General features: G+C 47.3%; 1 long non-coding RNA gene across 1 annotated transcript; it reads right to left on the bottom strand.

Moving 5' to 3' along the window:
- Positions 1–5,359: 5,359 nt before the first annotated feature.
- Positions 5,360–11,823, bottom strand: LOC102388693. The gene is made up of 3 exons (XR_324094.1): positions 11,652–11,823; positions 11,424–11,556; positions 5,360–5,863 (listed from the first exon to the last, which is right to left on the bottom strand). It is a non-coding gene; the product is annotated as an uncharacterized LOC102388693 (long non-coding RNA).
- Positions 11,824–12,450: the final 627 nt, after the last annotated feature.

Here is a 12,450-nt window from a genome sequence, read left to right as displayed (position 1 = left end):
GGCATAGGCTGGCACTGGAAGACAACAAAATGAGAGAAAACATCTGAGATGGATTACTGAGAGCATTGGCTAGTAAACAGAGTCTGCAGATAGGTGCCATGATGCAGCCTTTGATGATTTCCGGTTTATTCCGGTCTCCCCAGGGCTGGGAGTAGCCTGAGGAGAGTTGCTCCTGCTGCTCCCTATTCCCTGGCTACACCCTGCTGTGAGATGAGGTGGCACAGAGACATAATGCTTGCTGCATACCAGTGGAGGGTTCCCTCATAGGGTTGTCTTAGCCTAACCTGGGAGCTGAACTAGACCTAAATACCTCTGTAAATCTGGTCTTTGTTCTCTCTGGCCTTTGCCGTCAACGATATTTAGGTGCACCTCCATCCCTGCAGTATGTTAGGTGCCTAAAACCCCTCAAGAATCTAGGGGTGCACCCCTTCCCTGCTGCCTGGCCCTCAAGCAACCATGGCAGCACTGGGGGCTGTGGAGGCAAAGGCATGCTTGGTCAAGTGATGCTCAGGGACTGTGGAAAGTGGGGAGCAGTTGAAGGAAGGGCTTCCCCTCCACCCTTTAGAGGGGCTGAGCAGGGAGCTGCCCTGAGAGCATCAACATGAGAGAAAATCTGAAACTGTGGACATGTCCCATAGGACCTGCTGGACCTCCACAGCCATCAACCTGGGAAGTTTAGTAAAGCAAGAGCATTACTTTGCCTGGGTGTGCCGAGGCCTTCGGCTGCTTAGCCTTGCCATTTTCATAGGTCCCATGGTGCTCTCAGGTTTCTTTGGGACACATGATATTATCCTGCCAGCCAGGCAGAGCCCTCCCTGGCATCACATCCCTAGGAATCTCTCTGCTTCACTCAGGATTCAAGGCCATTGCTAAACAACGACAGTTTCTCTGACACTTTTGCATCATCCATCCCACATGAATGCCAAGATCATGAGTTGGCCTGGTCAGCATTTATCACCTTTCAGCCAATGCCATCTATTCTAAATGTCAGGGGCTTAAGGGAGAGCCAAAGATCTGCTGCACTAAGTCTGGTCTTGGAAGGGAAATGCAAGTGCTAGTAGAGAAAGCCAGAGCATAGGTAAGAAAGCAGAGGGTGTTATTTTTTTGCTGCTATTTCCAGGCTCTGTTTTAAGCACAGCGTTCTGTTTGAAGCTTTTTCCTGTCTCAATAAATATATCTCCAGCATAACAAAGACTCTTCTGTATCCTAAAACTCCCACCACCTCCTCCCTCCAGGGCAAACTCATGCCCAGCATCAAGTGGCTAGCACAGCCTTGCTTGTAAATAGCAGCGCGGGTGTTTGTAAAGGTTAAGCCTTGAGAGGCATGTTGCAATCTGGACCTCGGGCTGTCTGGATTGCAGTATTTCGAACATCCCTTTAACTGCTCTGAACCATTATCGCTTCTTAAATGAGAGAGTTCAGGTCGCTGCACCGTGCTCTGTAGCTAAAGATAAACTGACCTCAGTAGCTTCAGTGCTCTGGGTAAACATGTTTGATCAGAATTAGCAGTACATGGCCCCTGGAACCGTCCATCAACTCTAGGCCAATGGCCTGGAGTCAGTGGTTTCAGGCTTCGTGCATCTGCTAGCCACAGTACTCAGCAGGGTGATTTTGCTGTCTTTTCTTTCACGGTTCTTGACCTTTTTAGTCTTGAAGCACCCCTTCATAATTTTTTTAAGTTTAGGGGCACCCTAGCTGAGAACCACTGAACTAGAATCTAGCTCATGCCCAGCGAAGGGGACAGGCCTTCACCCCACTGTGCCCTACTTTTTCCACCATCTGCCTCCTCCCAGCTCCTAGTCTGTACCTCAGGGGGCAAGTGCTTCTCCTCCAGGGGCTTTAACACAAGTGACTAGAACCACTTCCCCTGGCCCTGGGAGCATGGGAGGAAGTGAGAAGGGATAGGGAATGAGCTGGGATGAAAAGTGGAGCCCCAAGACTACGTGGGGGGCACACAGAGCACAGTACATTGCAGGGAGCACAGGACCTGGCACAGGAACTGCTGGGGGGAGGGAGGGAGAGGCGTTGAGAGCAGCCACAGGTGCTGCTTGCTTGTGGGATGCTGGTATCCTTGGCGCCAGGAGACAGAAGGAGCAATTGCTTACCTCCTGGAACAGGGGCGAGGCATTACAGCACCTTGGAAAGATCTCACAGCAGCCTGCCATGGCACCCTTGTCCAGAATCACTGTTTTACACCTCTGCCTTGTGGGGAGCTGAAGGGTCACCCTCATCTACCCCAAGCCATGGGCCATCCCTCCCCACTTACGTTACATTTCTGCAGCAGCATGTAAGAAAAACAAATATAGATAAGCAGTGGATTATTTATTCTGTCCTGGAGGCATATCCTAGCTCTAGAAGCCCTGGGTTTCCCATTTACTTTCTATTGCCTGTAGCTGTCCTTTCAGGGCTAAAACCTCTGCTACAGCACCATAATGGCCTATGCACCTTTTTTCAACCTAAAATAAAGAAACAGTGACACATGGAAAAGCAGGGCTGGCAAAGACCTTAGGAGGTCATCTGGTCAAACTATCCACTCAAGGCAGGCTCCTCCCTGTAAAACCATCTCAGACAAGTGCTTATTTAACCTGATGTCCTTCTCTCAGTTAACTGAGGCTCCAGTGAGTTCACAACCAACTACTGGCAGAAACCCTGGTGCTTTCTGACTGACTTCCTCTTTGCTAGTGCCCATTGCTTGCAGTTACAGAATGAAGTGCTAGTAGAATCATAGGAAAACAAGGCTTGAAAACAAGGCAGAAGTTCATTTAGTCAAACCCCCTGCTCTCTCTTCCTAGGCTTGGTATGGCAGGACCAATCAGAGCTATTGGCCAGGGCTGAAAGGGCTGGCTTCATGGCGAGAAGGGCATTCGAGGTGAGAGATGGTCAGGGGATGACTAGAGACATGCTCCATTCTGCAGGGCAGAAGCCATGGAGGATGTCCACGTCACCTGGTCACCTATATCACTGCCACCAGGGGGAGAAAGGCTGGTCTAGTGGTTTTATTATGGGCCATGTGAGACCCAAGTTCAACTTCCCTGCTCTGCTGTAGTCATCATGGGTGACCACGAGCAAATCACTTAGATCTCTAATTAACAATGAACTCCTGTTTAGGAACTAGACACCCAGATAGGTGCTATGGGTGTCTAGTTCCTACACAACTCTTTCACCCAAAAGACATCCCTTCAAAATTGCAGGGCGGGGGCATGTAGTAAGCAGGGAAGCTATTTTCTTCAATGGAAAAAAGTACATTTGGAGACACTGGATGTGTCTACATGAGACCCTTTACTAAGCATTTTACTAATTGAATACACAGTAAAGCATCAGCATCTACACATGCACAGCAATTACTGCACAGTACAGCAGTCTAATGCGATGTTTTCTAGTACCTGTAGACACAGGCACTAGAAATCTGCACATTAAACTAATGCATCAAAGTGCACGTACAGACACTGACTGGGAACAAATTGTACCTAGTCAGCCTAGGCAGCAGGGGGCCACAGGAGACAAGGGAGAACTGTTCCAGTGTGGTGGGACATTACCTCCCAGCCATGTGGAGACTGGGACCTGTCCTAATCTCTACACATGGCTGGGAGGCAGCTGCCCAGCCTCTGGGACAGCTCTTCCAGCCATGTGGAGATCGGGACAGGTCCTGATCTCCACATGATTGGGAGGCAGCTTCTTGGCAACTAAGACTGCCCTCCCCTGCCCTGCAGAGATCGGGACCAGACCTTGTGCCACCTGCCAGCCCAGGGCTGGCACCTGGGGGAGCCTGGAGCTCCATCTGAGTACTGCAGGGGGGCAGAGTAGGGCAGGAGCAGCCCTAGACTGAACTGCTCCCATTGGGAGCAAATTTGCTCCTGACAGGCGCGTGTTCAGATGTGTGTGGGGACCCAGTTTAATAAGTTTAAATTTCCTGCACAGAAAATTCAAGTGCATTAATTGCACATGTAGATGCACCCACTGTGTGTGCCATGATGTGTCCACTGCGCATGCCAAGATGGCTGCTGCTGGTGTCTGGCGCAGAAAGCTGAAGGAGTGGAGACCTGTGTTAACTCTCTGACAGCTGCAGCTGTTTGCTGAGCACTGTAGCTTGTGCCTGAAGCAGCAAGTGAGCTACTGGTAGTATCTTGATGAGACTTATGATTTAGAAACCACACTTTATTTGCAGGAACTTCTATAAAGAACAGTAAGGAACCTGAAACCTTACTGCCCTTGTAAGGGTTTGGGGCATAAATGATTGTGACATAGAGTAAGTCCTCTTGGGAACATAGAGCATCCAGGAAGTGTTGCATTGCAAGAGACAGTCTGGGTAAGGCAACAGGAACTTCCTCTCTGGGATGTTCATGTTACCTGCTGTCTCACTCAGACTTTCTCCTGGGACGTCACATTTCCTGGACACACTGTGCTCCCAGGAGGACTTACTCTACATCATACTGTTTGCCATGACTCTGGAGAAAATCTTTTTTTCCCCACATTCTGCCTTCCAAAAATGAGGTGTGTGTTTTACTTGGAGGTGTGTTGTCACTGAGAAAATGTAATATCTTTGTGGACTTAGGTCCTTATCTGTGTCTCCCAGAGCCTCTCCTATACCATGGGGATAATACTCCACACAAGGCAGTTGCAAGGATCTGTACATTCCAATGTACAAGTTCAGATGCTATGGAGATGGGGGCCATATCAGTGTCCTACATACATCCTCAGCTTCCCCCCTTTGCAGAGAACGATGGTGTCTTAGAAAACATCCTTTTGGACTCCTACTGCAGCTGTTCAAAAGAGAATCACTCTCTCTAGAGCAGCCCCCCTGTATTAGTGTTTTCCATGTGTCCATGTGTCACTGAAGAGATTATCCTTGATGGTAATTCTTACTGCAACTCATGCAAGACAAATGTAAGATTGCAACATCTTAGACAGACCCAGGTTCTTCTGTTGTGCACTTATCTGAGATGTATCCTTCTGTGAGATCCAGAATGGAATAACTTTAGCCAGTATATTCCCTGAGATGCTATGGATCCATTTGCTCTATGCCAGGCTGCCTGCTGAAGAAACTCCTAATGTGACTCTCTGAAAGTCTAGCACCAAACAGGAGCTCTTAGAGCAGGGGCAGGCAATTATTTCAGGTGGAGGGCCACTTACTGAGTTTTGGCAAGCCATCGAGGGCTGCATGACAGGCAGCCAGGGGCAGATAAATACTAATTTTCTAAATTTTGTAGGGGTCCTGTGGGCCAGATAGAATGGCCTGGCATTTTGCCCACCCCTGTCTTAGAGGCATCACTACAGTCACTCATTCACTTCTCAATCCACTCCCCCTTCTTCCCCACCCCCTCCCCCATTGGTTTCATGTTTGTCTGGAGTCTTGTGCAGGTTGAGGGGGTGCTGAGACCTCCTACACAGTTTAGTCTGCCATTTGTTTCACCCTGCATTTTAGAGCCACATGCCTCTGGCTGCATGTACACATTTGCTCTCTCTGAACTTCTGACTATCATGCCCATTTGATTTTGAGTGGTACACTGGTGCACAAGCTCCCTCTTGTGTTAACTCCAGCAAGAGGCAGGATTTGACCGTCTGAAGAGGTCATTTCGAAGAGAGAAAGGAAAGCTGGCCAAGGATTTGCTGTGAAAGGTGCTGGACTTTGGAATCTGGTCCCATCCATGCGTTGCTGGTTTGTTCACCTTCTGGTCATGCTGTATGGCCTGTATTCTCTCCAGAGCCTTTCTGGGTGGTCAGACAGGAGAGCAGTATAGGGATCTTTGGTCTGGTTACCCAAGTGGCTGAGAGGCATAAACACGGTAGAGATGCTGTTTCCTGTCTAGATATCCCATTAGAGCAGTGGCAGTCAAGCTCCTTCAGTACAAGGACACGGCTAAGCCTGGGAAGAGTGGAGGGGAGGGAGAGCTGGGTCAGAATGCTTCTTCAGGTTTAGCTCAGTATATTTTTAGGATTATCGCTATCTTGTGTAAACATGTAACCAGAAGGGACCCGGTCCTTAGAGAAGGGTAGCTCAGACTGCAGCTCCCTTGAGGTGCTGTACCAGCATTTCTAAATCAAGATTTGAGACATTCAGTTTTGACCAACAAGCACAACTGAACCATTCCAAAATGTCCTGGATCGGGACCCAGTTCACAACTGTTGTGGGTCAGAGGCATCCACATGGGTGGTGCCCTCACGTTCCAGGTAGAGCAGTATCTTTTAGGCACTGAAGTGTGTGGCTCTGACACCAGGGTGTGGGAGTGAGCAGCGGGCGAGTGGGGGGTAGCACTTGCATCCATGCTTTGGGGATTCCTTGGAGTTGGTGACCTGCGGCTGGGAGTGTTTTCACTGTTCTGCTTTCCCTTCTCTCCTAAACAGGAGTTCTGTAAAGTTCAGGTGAAAGGGGACGTACTGGAGGACTGGAAGAGAGCTAACATAGGGTAACTATACAGATGCCAGACAGATACTAATTAGCATGCTCCAGCAGCCTTTGCTTTAGTTAAAACACCCCCACTGCCATTTTGAAATGCGAGATGCTGAAAACATGTGACACTGTGGGTACTTTAATTAGAGCAGCTTTCAGAGCCCTTTAATTAAAACATCCCCCCTCCCCAGCTCTGCCCCAGAGCATGTATAAAGAGGCCCATAGTGCCCAACTTAAAAAAAAAAAAAGATCAAAAGGAAGACCTGCAATAATCAGAGGCATGGAGCAACTTACATACAAGAGACGAGACTAAACAGGTTGGAGTTTCTCAGCTGAGAGGGAAAATGATACAGCTCTACAAAATAATGAATGGCACAGAGAAAGTAAATAGGGATTCACTATTTACTGTCTCCCACAATACCAGAATTAAGAGACACTTAAGTAAATTATTAAGAAGCAGGTTTAAAACAAACTAAAAGAAGTTCTTTTCCACCCAGCCTGTCATTAGCTTGTGGAGTGGAGCTCATTTCTACAAGATGTTGTAGAGGCTGACAGTTTAACCAGGTGCAAAAAAGGACTAGACAAATAAATATATGCAATATAGGTCTATTAAGGATATGTATACATGGTAGTTACAGATGCAACCTCCCCTGCCTACCTGTCTCACACCCACTAACTCCTATCCCTTTTTATCTTCCCTGCCATGCATTTGCATTTTCACAAACCTGCATATCGGCGTAAGCTTCTATTCCACCCTAGAGAGTAGATAAACACCAGCAGACTCTCCCTATGCCTGAAGAAGGGTGCTTGTGCCAAAAATCTTGTAAAGAATAATTTTTCCAACTATTCAGCTAGTCTAATAAAAGATATCACATTTACCAAAATAATCTTGTCTACCTCCACACTAGGACTGCACAGGCCTCTGAATGCTGGAAGCTGTAAAGGAAGAGGGGTCAGGAACAGATTAGTCTGGATAGACCATGCAGAAATATTTTTCCCCTTAGCATCTGCTCTGTGTCACTGTGAGATACAGGATACTGGGCTAGATGGATCTGTGGTCTGACCCAGCATGGCACTTCTTACATCTTACGTTCTAGAAGAAGGCCAGCTCAAACCTGATAAAAGAATGCCATCCTCTTCCTCACTGGTGCATAATTAACCGACAGAAGTCATTTCCACAAGTTATCCTTGGGACCAAATGCTGAGCAGGGTTTTAAAAGATTTGGAAACATGCAGGGGGGGGAAAAAAAAAAATGGAAATCTAGATTTATAGCAGTAAGGACCATATGTTGGAGATCTTGGAAAGGTATAGGGACCGTCCTGCTTTAGGGCAGTAGCCAGTCACTAATTAACAGAAGCTACTAGAGACCTGCTGTAGGGCACATTATTCTTTAACTGTGGGGTTATTGCCCTTTCCTTGATGGTGCTGACACTGGCCATGGTCAGAAGCAGTGCTCTGCTCTGAGCCAATCTGGCAGTTTTACGTCTTGGGCATGATATCTGAAGAAAAAGAAAAGAATAAATTCAGGTAGAGGCCAGAGATCCTGTGGAGTGATTACTAAACACAACGCTGCTTTTCTGTGCCCAGAACCAGTGTTTGCTAGCATTCTCTTGGCAGTCAGCGGGGCTGGAACGGGATCCAGAAGAGCTGGCTTTTGGGAAAGGGGAAATGTTTGTGTTCAATTCGATGCAAAGGTTTTAGGTACGCTTGCATTGAAAGCTCAGAGGATTTTTTTCCCCTCCATCTGAAGACAGTTTCTGGCAGCATTGGATACAAAACAGCCAATTCAAGCACACACAGAAAGGTGGCTCTATACCAGATGTGGGGTTCATAATCTGAACAGTGTAGCTGTGGCCCTGAGCAGAGGGGCAAGATCCTCTAGCCAGGAACCTCCAGCTTTGGTCCCAGCAGGAACATTGACACAACACAATCAAAGTCCTCAACTTTGGCTTGAGCCAACACCCATTATCTCTGGGAAGGCTTTAAAACAGCTTCATACTTATAGCAGAAAAGAGGGGTGGGTGGGAACCAGCAAAGTCCAGAAGCCTGGGAAACACCCATGGTAGAACATAGTAGAGGTGTGTGAAACAGGCTCTATTCCATTTGGATTTAGATTCAGCCCAAATCAGGAACAGTGATTCAATCAGTTGATTTGGTTCACTTTCCCGGTTTGATTCCAAATCTGAAGATTTGATGCTGACTGGGAAAAAAAAAAACAAAACACACACACAAACAAACAGTGATTTGGCCATAGACACAGCTTTAAATGTTTTTTCTACTTACCTCAAAGTACCAGGCTCAGCTTGTAAATGCTGTGATGGTTGGGTGGATGGAGTGTCCCACAGAGGTGCGGGGGATGCCCTGCAATTGACTGTGGGGGGGTCCCAGGTACCCCCCCCCCAGACCCAGGAGGCACCAGTCGCTGAGCCGGGGAGGTGCCGGGGAGGGGGGGGAAAAAGGAGAGGGGCTGAGCGCTCCCCAGCAGACCCAGAAGTGCTTCTGGTTCATTTCTGGGTCTACTGCCAAGTGCACTGGGGAGCCCCCCATGCTTCTGTGGGATGCTCCATCCACCCCACCATCGCAGCAATCATAAGCCACCTGGCACCTTGAGGTATATAGAAAAAACATTTAAAGTTGTGTCTATGTCTGAACCATCAAATCTTTCCAAATCAATTCAGAGGTTCCGATTCGATTCGAAGAGATTAAAAGGTTTCCTGATTCAATTCGGATTCAGCCACCAAATCAAGCCAAATCTCCACTGAATCGAATCAGCGACTGAAGCTTCACACAGCCCTAGAACACAGGCATAGCTGTGCCTAGATCATCCCTGACCAGCAGGTGTCCAACCTCTTCTTGAACACCTCCAGTGATGGCAAGCCCACAACATCCCTAGACAGTCTGCTCCACTGCCTCACTATTCTCACAGTCAAGAAGTTTTCCAGATTATGCAATCTAAACTTAGTTTGTTGCAACTTTAAGCCATTGTTCCATGTCCTCCTCTCTGCAGCAAGAGAAAAGGTGCTTTTCCGCTTCCTTATGACACTCTTTCAAATATTTGAAGACTGCTATCAGTCCCCGCTTAAGTGCCTTTTCCACAAGCTGAACATGCCTAGCTCCTTCAACCTCTCCTCTTATGAGCTGCTTTCCAAGCCTTTTATCATCTTTCTTGCCCACCTCTGGACACTATCTAACTACTCCACATCCTTCTTAAAAACTGGAGCCCAGAACTGCACATACTACTCCCAATAAGGCCTAACCAGTGCTGAGTAGAGAAACACTATCACCTCCCATGCCTTGCACCTAATGCTTCTATTGATGCATTCCAAAACCACATCCGCCTTGTGTGGCTGCATTGCACTGCAGAATGTAGAATAACATCTTGCCCATTATCCATAAGCAGTATGTTTCCTCCAGGCATCTTCAAATGCTTAGCAAACAGTGCTCCTGTGTGGTCCTGTGGTCTTATGCAGTTCTCACTATTTTTTAAAGAGACAAACAGCACTTTAAGAGATGGGGCCAATCTCTGCAGAAGTGTTCAGTAAATTTGGGTGCCCAACCTGTGGCATGTAGGGTTTGATTATGAGATGTGCTACCACATCTACCAAGTACTACCACACCCCAAATTAGTGGACACTGAAACTGTCCCAAGTCAGTGGCAGAGACACTTACCAGCACCTATTCAGGAGTAAGTAAAATTACCACTGACAAACAGCAAAAAGGTAGGTAAATTTGTGTCTTTCTTTGTTTTATTTGATTAATTGTTCTGTTGCTGAAATGACTGCATGTCAGAGAGAGACAGATGACATCTCCCCTGCCTATAGTACACATACACCTGTTGGGCTGTTTGGATAACTATTCTATTGAAAGAACTAGTGTTCCACTGCTAAAGGTTTCCTTCTTTGTCTGTTTTCCATACCCATATTAGCTAGCTACGGCATCGTCACTGTGGGTGCTTAGGCCTGGAGGACAGCTTCTAACTGCAGGGCCTGCTGGGGTTTTAAGAACTGTTTTAAATAATTAATGCTGCCTGATTAGATGCACAAATTCCCTCTGCCAGTTTACAATGTACAACCCATTTGTACTACAGACATATTTGCTTCAAGCTTCAGGCACTATTGCCCTTTAATCATAGCAAAAGTTAAGCAACACATGGTACACAGTAATGATAAGGGATGCACAAAAATCTCTACCTGTCTTATGTTACAGGAAAAGAGACATGTAATCCACAAGTAATAGAGATAATAGGTGCTGAACTTGGCTGTGCTGGGTACTTGTAACTCAATATAATAAGCAACTTCATGAAAAGGTTGCCATTCTTATCTTTGTGGAATTTGGTGCTCACAGAATTATCACTCTCATGTACAATAAATACCTTCTCCCCAAAATCAGGCCCCCAAGATTGGGGTGTGTGTATTTAGGGGAAGCTGATTTTTCTGCCCAGGATAAAAGCATTCTGATTTGATCCTGCTCCACACTGCAGCAATTGCTACGTTACTACAGGAAACTGAGGGAGTCAAGTGACTCATTGATCTTCACTCCAGAGGTGCTAACGATCACCACTGCTTTTAATGGTTTTGATGTTCCATTATTCAAGCTAAGTTTTCTTAGGGCAATTTGGCTGTCTGCTAGCTGTTCCTAGTCTCTCCCCTCCTATTTCACAGCCCTGGAAACTCTTTAACTCTCTTCAAAAGCATGGATCCACCCATGGAGACTAGTCTTCAACAGTAGCTAAGGTTTCAGCTTTAGCTTTGGAGGAAAGGGAGGCTGAGTCAGTTGAAGATTAGGCTCTGTCCCTGCTCTGTGCAACCTTAACTCTGGAAAATATCTTCTTCTTTTTCGTCATTCTGCCTTTCAAAAACAAGGTGTATATTCTATTTGGGGCATGACGGAGCCTGGCTATGGACTTTGTGTGCTACAGCAACACAAAGAACAACAGTAATCAGAAGTGCAGCTCACAAGTTTTATGCCCCACTATGCTCAGGGGGAATGGGTGCTAAGTGCCAGAAGAGGGGAGGAGCAGGGTGGTATTCTTACCTGTCCTGTGGACCCACAGATTTTGACTGCTGTTTCCACATTGCTGTCTGTCCACCCCTGATTGTTGCTGTGGTATCCTGAATCCAGCTGCTGCTGTGTAGTATGGGCCAGCTGCTGCCATGGCACAGACTCCCTGGGGGAAGCACCATTTCAGAGCCCCTTTTAAGTCAGTGCCTGGGACTGGTGGCCCATTCACCCACCCCAAATTACACCCCTGACAATAATTACCTGAATCATACAGTTATGAAAGCATAGTTCATGGGCACTCTGAATAAAACCGTGCCCGTGAGGACTGAACCTGGCAGCCAAGTAGGCTGCTTTCAACTGCTAAATAAAACAGCAGTGTTTGTTTTAGAAGCTGGTCATTTCATAGGGATAATTATTCCTGGACTGGTGCATTTGCCTCTCTCAGCTGTGAATGCCTGAGAGTCTGAGACTCCCAGGAGTCCCTCAGCTGTGTGGATGTGGGAGTAGCTACGCACACCCAGTTTCATAGTGGTGCTGGTGTTTCAACTGGGAGGACAAAACCATGAGGCTTGACCACTGCAGTGAGTTTAGGCCCAGCTGGGACAGATCCAGCTCCAGGTCTCAGCTGGATGGTGTCAGGGAATCAGACTGAGTAATTCCCAGGAAGAGGCTATACCCACACTGGCCAGTATAAGCTCTGGCCAGACAGCAGGGAGCTGTCTGGGCAACAAACTGCCTTGCTGTGCCTCTGGCCTGCTAGGAACTCCTAAAGCTGATGCCATGTTCTGGACCTCTGGCTTAGGCCCACCTCCCTGTTACTGCTCTCCTGGTCCTATCTTGGATGCCCCAGCTTGGATCAACTATTTGTCCTGACCAGAGTCTTGTCTTGACCCTCAGTTTGTTATTCCAGACCAGGAGTAATACCTAGCTTTGGACTTGGCTTTTCCTCTGGTGAACCTCTGATTTAGCATGATCCATTTGGACTAATCACTTACACCCTGGTCAACCCTAGCAGCCTCACCCATGCATTGCACAGTATGTGCAAAACAAACTGTGTCCG

The sequence above is a fragment of the Alligator sinensis genome, unplaced genomic scaffold, assembly GCF_000455745.1.
Source record: "Alligator sinensis unplaced genomic scaffold, ASM45574v1 scaffold989_2, whole genome shotgun sequence".
Lineage (NCBI taxonomy): Eukaryota > Metazoa > Chordata > Crocodylia > Alligatoridae > Alligator > Alligator sinensis.
Note: the sequence above shows the minus strand (reverse complement) of the source record. Positions and strands in the feature narration are given on the sequence as shown.